The 7,232-nt window shown below is 40.0% G+C and overlaps 1 non-coding gene across 1 annotated transcript; it reads right to left on the bottom strand.

Moving 5' to 3' along the window:
• Positions 1–1,096: 1,096 nt before the first annotated feature.
• On the bottom strand, positions 1,097–1,200 carry LOC118652206. The gene has a single exon (XR_004966474.1). It is a non-coding gene; the product is annotated as a U6 spliceosomal RNA (small nuclear RNA).
• Positions 1,201–7,232: the final 6,032 nt, after the last annotated feature.

Below are 7,232 nucleotides of genomic sequence, written 5' to 3'. Positions count from 1 at the left end.
GAATGCTAAGTACACTTGATAGTTTATTTTGATCCCCATCAAGTCTCCTTTATCTGTTTTTAAAATTCATTGGAACTCACAGGGGAAAGGATGAGGAAGCAGGCTTTCCAGAATCCACAACACCAATAATCCCACTTCCTTCCATAAATGAGAACATTTCATTGGTTTTTTTCAGATGAAGAATAATTTAGAGAATATGAACATTACATGTTACTACCATCAAAGAACAATACTAGAATAATGATTTTTCAAGTAAATGAAATATGTGGAATTTAGAAATGGTTTTCATTCAGAAGCTGAAGTTATGACATTTAAATGATACCCATAGCTCTACCACAGTCCTACCATGTGAGAGCTGGAGTAAAAGACTGTATTTGACTAGACTCAGCAAAGAGTTAATGAGTGAACATTTAAGGTTGTCAACTTTTAGGCAGTATATTATTTCTCTCTCTCTCTTTTTTTCACTAATTATATACACTTCTGCAATGTAATGATGGAAAGTGCTTGCGATAATTGCTGTTTCTATATTTGTTTTAGAAATTGACACTTCATAAACATCAAAGCACTGTTTCCATATGTTGAGAAACTTAATAATCATCACTTGATATTCTTTGTAGAGAGATGGGAATAAAATAGGATTGTCTCTTTATTTTCACTTTAATTTGGCCCCACTCTAAACTCCAAGACTCTTTTTAAAAAATCTTTACATCATAATTCTTTTTATCTTTAAATTCTTTATTAGTTAAGGAATTACAAATGTGTCCTCATTCCCCCCCCCCCATTAACCCCCATACTCTCCCCCCCCACACACTCATGCTCTCATTCCCCTGTTGTCCATGTCCATTGGTTTGGCTTATATGCATGCATACAAGTCCTTTGGTTGATCTCTTCCCCTTACCCCCCCACCCTCCCCTACTTTCCCTCTGGGGATTAATAGTCTGATTGCTGTTTCTCTGTCTTTGCATCTGTCCCTGTTCATCAGTCTATGTTGTTCTCTATAGTCCACAAATGAGTGAGATCATGTGGTATTTATCTTCCTATGACTGGCTTATTTCACTTAGCATAATGCTCTCCAGTTCCATCCAAGCTGTTGCAAAAAAATATGGAATGCTTCATGAATTTGCGTGTCATCCTTGCGCAGGGGCCATGCTAATCTCTGTATCGTTCCAATTTTAGTATATGTGCTGCTGAAGCGAGCACTACTTCATAATTTTTACTTTATTTTTTATTATGATGATTTTTTTATTGTTGACACTATTACAGATGTCCACAATTTCGCCCCCTTTACCCACCTCCACCCATCCCGTGCTCCCCCTCCCTCTGGCCATCACCACACTTTTGTGTTCATGATTCTTATAATCTCATTTGATTTAATCAGCAGACCAATATATTTAATATCTACAAATATAATGTAAGAACCCATTGTAAGTTGACATTAAACTCTTCTTGTTCTTGAAAAAGAACCACTTAACCAACGAAGGGGCGCTCCGCCAATAGGAGAGGGCAAAGGACAAAGAGCGGCACATACTACCTTGTCTTACCAAAAAGCTACTGATCTTTAACATTTTAAGAACAGGATGCATTGAAAGTTGTCTAAAATTTTGGCAAGTGAAAGATTTTAACACAAATCATAGTCTTAATTATTTTAGTCCAGCCAGTGACATGTCTTATATGCTCTTTAATTCTTACCACCTTCTCACTACGATATGCAAAAGGACGGATAAACAGGGGTGCAGATCTTTGTTTTCACTTTTCTAGGCTTATAGAGTCAGAAGGTAAACCTGCCCGCTTTGTGATCTAATCAGTTTTCTTTGGTTTAACACCAAGACTAATGCATCCCTTTCCTGGGCTCCTCTAGCTTATCTGAACTTAGAGTTTTAGTCATTCATGTAAAGCCTTTCATGCCAGTTTTATATGTGAAAATGGGTCCCAGCTGCTCTGGCTTCCTTAATCCCTCCCAGAAAGGCCTATGTGACAGCGTCTCCCGGGGAGCCCGCTGCTCCAAAGCTTTCTCCCCTAGGTAGAGAAATGCTCAGCCAGACACTATTATCTTGCTCACTTCCCCAGCTGGCTACTCAGATATTTTATATTTGCTATGTTTTATCTTTGTCATGAATGGCCACAGGAATATAAGAATTGTATTTATAAAGTTCTATCTATCTATCTATCTATCTATCTATCTATCTATCTATCTATCTACAGATTATGGAAATTATCATTTAATTAGCATATTTGAAACTTCTATCAGATCCTACCATGTAGTAAGGGTTCAGTCAATGTTGAATGAGTGACTGTGTGAAAAGTATTAAGTAGTGAACACGGGAATTCTTTGAATAAGTTTAAAAGTTTCACCATTTTATATTTCTAGAAAGCTGTTATGTATTTGACTTATGTCATATATTTTTAAATCCAATCAAAGAACTAAATGCTTATGGGCTTGTTCTCTACCTTCTTATAATTATACTAGAGGCCCCGTGCATGAAATTTGTGCAGGGGGGGTGTGTCCCTCAGCCCAGCCTGCACCCTCTCCAATCTGGGACCCCCTTGAGGGATGTCCGACTGCTCATTTAGGCCCGATGTCTGTCCATAGGGATCGGGCCTAAACGGGCAGTCGGACATTCCTTTCACAATCCAGGACTGCTGGCTCCCAACTGCTTGCCTGTCTGCCTGCCTGATTGCCCCTAACTGCTTCTGCCTGCCAGCCTAATCACTCCCTAACCACTCCCCTGCCAGCCTGATCGACTCCTAACTGCTTCCCTGCTGGCCAGATTGCCCCAAACTGTCCTCCCCTGCTGTCCTGATCACCCCTAATTGCTCTCCCCTGCAGGCCTGGTTGCCCCCAATTGCCCTCCCCTGCAGGCCTGGTCTCCCCTAACTGCTCCCCTGCAGGCCTGATTGCCCCCAACTGCCCTCCTTTTCAGGCCTGGTCCCTCCCAACTGCCCTCCTCTGCTGGCCATCTTATAGTGGCCATCTTTGACCACATGGGGGCATCCATCTTGTGTGTTGGAGTGATGGTCAATTTGCATATCACTCTTTTATTAGGTAGGATAGCCTTAGTTTTAAACCTGTTCCCTAAGGATTTTTAAATGATTATCTCTTATCTTTATTTTCTATTATTAAATCACTCAATGTCATGTTTACAGTTTCTAAACCACAGAATCATAGGACCAAATTTTATTTTATTTTATTTTTAACTCCTTTTTAAAATTGATTGGTTTTATTTATTTATTAAATATTTTAGTTATTTTTAAAAAAATATTTTTATTGATTTCAAAGAGGAAGAGAGTGGGAGAGAGAGATAGAAACATCAATGAAGAGAGAGAATCATTGATAGGCTGCCTCCTGCATGCTCCACACAGGGGATTGAGCCTGCACAGAAGATAAGCATGCAAAGTTTAGGACTACTGGCTTAGGTTAATCATTTCGAAGGAATGAATTGGGGAAAATAACCACAAAGACTGACATTCTCCCCCCCATGTATCCCCATTTCAGTATCATTTCCTTTGTTATTCAAGCCAGAAACTGAAGTGGCAGTTAAACATGCATCTTCTCCACCTACATTTTATAATGACCAAGTCAGCTAACATGTACCTTAACTCTGTCTGACTCTCTTTTTTCTTTTTTTTTTTTTTTAGAGGTCAACTCTTTTATTTTTATATTTTTTCTTAATTAAATCTTTATTGTTCAGATTATTACATTTGTTCCTCTTTTTTCCCCCCATAACTCCCCTCCTCCCAGTTCCCGCCCCACCATCCGCCCTCACTCCCCACCCACTGTCCTCATCCATAGGTGCATGATTTTTGTTCAGTCTCTTCCCGCATCTCCCACACCCCTTTCCCCCCCAGGAATAGTCAGTCCATTCCCTTTCTGTGTCCCTGATTCTATTATGATCACCAGATTATTTATTCACTTGATTCTTAAATTCACTTGTTGATAGATGCATGTTTGTTGTTCATAATTTGTATCTTTACCTTTTTCTTCTTCTTCCTCTTCTTAAAGGATACCTTTCAGCATTTAATATAATACTGGTTTGGTGGTGATGAACTCCTTTAGCTTTTCCTTATCTGTGAAGCTCTTTATCTGACCTTCAGTTCTGAATGATAGCTTTGCTGGATAAAGTAATCTTGGTTGTAGGTTCTTGGTATTCATCACTTTGAATATTTCTTGCCACTCCCTTCTGGCCTGCAAAGTTTCTGTTGAGAAATCAGCTGACAGTCGTATGGGTATTCCCTTGTAGGTAACTGAGTTTCTTTCTCTTGCTGCTTTTAAGATTCTCTCTTTGTCTTTTGCTCTTGGCATTTTAATTATGATGTGTCTTGGTGTGGTCCTCTTTGGATTCCTTTTGTTTGGGGTTCTCCATGCTTCCTGGACTTGTAAGTCTATTTCTTTCACCAGGTAGGGGAAGTTTTCTGTCATTATTTCTTCAAATAGGTTTTCAATATCTTGCTCTCTCTCATCTTCTGGCACCCCTAACATTCAGATGTTGGTACGCTTGAAGCTGTCCCAGAGGCTCCTTACACTATCTCCGTATTTTCGGATTCTTTTTTCATTTTGCTTTTCCGGTTGGGTGTTTTTAGCTTCTTTGCATTTCAAATCTTTGCCTTGATTTTTGCGGTCCTCTGGTCTGCTGTTGGGAGTCTGTATAATATTCGTTATTTCAGTCCGTGTATGTTTAATTTCTAGTTGGTTCTTTATCATAACATCGAGGGTCTCATTAGATTTGTTGAGGATCTCATTAAGTTTATCAGCGGCTTCTAGACAGTTCTTGAGAGACCTTAAAAGTGTGGTTCTGAACTCAATATCCTCCATTGACAGTTTTGTCCTATTTCTTTGTCTCCGCATTTTTTATGCTTTCTTGGTGCACCCCCTAGTGGTCTTTGTGTGCAGTCCTCCTGTAGTTAAGCCTTGATTGTTATAGTTAATACTAGGGGGATTTGACCTCCAGGCCAGCTGGCTGTGAGAATCAGCTGTTGTCTGACTCTCTTGATCACCTCTGTCATCATCCTAGTGCAGGCCACTATCATCGCTCACTCAGACTGCTATAGCTCCTTAACTAGGCTCTCCCTGCTTACATTCTTGCCTGTTGTTTTCTCAACAGCAGTAAATATTATCTTAAAAAACATATTCAGTATATGTAATTCCATTAAAATTATTTAGTGACTTCACACTGAACTTAATTGTTTACTTCCCCACCCTCACCCCTCACTTGAGCTCATTAACACAAAGTTATGCCTTTATCGTAGGTTAGATTACTTTTCTTAATTCTTCTCTTCTGACTTGTATAAAAGCTATATATCTTTCTCCATATGAGCTTTGGGAGTAGGCAGGTTTTATTTCCTTATCTCACTGATGTTGGGCTTGGCCATATGCCTCTCTTTGGCCAATGGAAAGTGGGTAGATGCAACCATTTTCAGAGTAGGTCTTCGAGACATAGTGTATTTCTATTGGGCCCTCCTGTAGTCCTCTGTGAAGATGATATTAAGAGTAGCTCCTGCTCCCAGAATGAAAACACTTGGCTCAAACCAGAACTCAACACAAACTGGATTCAAGCCCAGCTGAATCCCAGGTGAACCCCTAGCAATCTGCAAACCTGTGAGCAGGAAAAATACATATTTGCTATTGTAAGTAACCAAGATTTTGAATTTATTTTTCCTGTGCAGAATTATTGCACTAATAGTTGACTAATTATAATTAGCAATAGTTGACTAATCTTATTCAGGGTTTCAGGCTAGTACTTTGTCAGTCATCAGGTATTAATAAATATCTATTGAATAAATAAAGATATAAATGGTTAAATTCATTTTATTATAGGTAACTACATTAAACTTATTAAAACTGTTTATTCCTCATTTGGTCTTGTATTAAGTCATGTCAGATTTTTCTAAAAATGTTATTCCTTTAATTATATAGATCCTTTTGGAAAATGGGATTCTAAGACTCTCTTTAATTAAAGTTCATTCACATTTTCAGGTCTATAATCCCAGTGTCAATCAGATAAGGGTGTAGTTGCATTTGGTCTGTGTGGAAGTCTGTGAATTGGGTTGTTCTGCATAAATTGAATTTCTTCATCTTGGTGTTCCACATTTCAGCGTGCCAGTTTCTTAGTATAAACTGTATACCCCAGTGCAGACACCTCTGTCCTTTGGCTTTAAAGAGGATGAAATGAAGACCAAGCATATGCCGGGAGCCGGTCCATGCTTGCTGTTTCAAGGGACCTGGCATATATGGCATACTGTTCTTAATATGTTTGCTCACCTTCTTGGCACTATGTGTTTTAACCAAGGTCTCCTCTCTGAGAAAGGTTGTTTCCCCAGGTAGGGATTTTCCCCTGAAATTAGGGAGGGAATAAAACCTCTTAACTAAGTGCCAGGTGGGTAATTAATCACTTTAACTACGAACAATCATGCTTAAGCTACATAATCTTTACTCCCTGGAATGGAGATAAGAAACTCCCTAACCTTTGAAATAGAGATTGATAGGATTGGAATCAACTGGTATAAATACAGATGTAAGAAGACAGAACCAAGAGAGACAGAACCTAGGCACAGAACCTACACAGAACGTTCTCTAGAGACAGAAGAACTTCGCTGGAGAGAACATGGCAAAAATTCCTGGACAGAAACTGGCCTCAGAACCTAGAGACAGAACCTAGCGAGAGAACATGGCAAAAGATCCTGGACTGAACCTGACTACAGAAATTGGTAAGAGAACCTGACTAGAACCTGGTAACTGAACCTGGCTGGAGAACCTGGACAGAACCTGGCTGGAGAACCTAGCGAGGGAACTTGGCTACAGAACCTGGCTGGAGAACCTAGCGAGGGAACTTGGCTACAGAACCTGGCTGGAGAACCTAGCAAGACAACATGGACACAGAACCTGGCTGGAGATCCTAACCAGAACTTCACTGGAGATCCTGACCAGAACTTGGCTAGAGATCCTGGCTAGGCTGCTGATCAACTGAACGCTGTCTCCGTGTCATTCCTTCTTCGCCGACTCCGTCCACACCTTTGGGGACCCCTGGACCTGCTGGGGTTGGACCCCAGCAAGCATACAGTCAACTCATGAACGTCTCATTAAGGGTATACTACATGCAAATTGTGTGCCCATGTCTGGGCAGAATGGACATTGGGAAGTGATAGGAAATGCTAGCTCTTCCCTCCAAGAACTTATAACTTCATGGACAATGAGACCAGTACCTGGGAAACCATTATGAACAATGCCAGACAGTTTA

This window comes from Myotis myotis, unplaced genomic scaffold (genome assembly GCF_014108235.1).
Source record: "Myotis myotis isolate mMyoMyo1 unplaced genomic scaffold, mMyoMyo1.p scaffold_m19_p_3, whole genome shotgun sequence".
In the NCBI taxonomy this organism is placed as follows: Eukaryota; Metazoa; Chordata; class Mammalia; order Chiroptera; family Vespertilionidae; genus Myotis; species Myotis myotis.
This window is presented reverse-complemented; position numbering and strand designations above follow the sequence as displayed.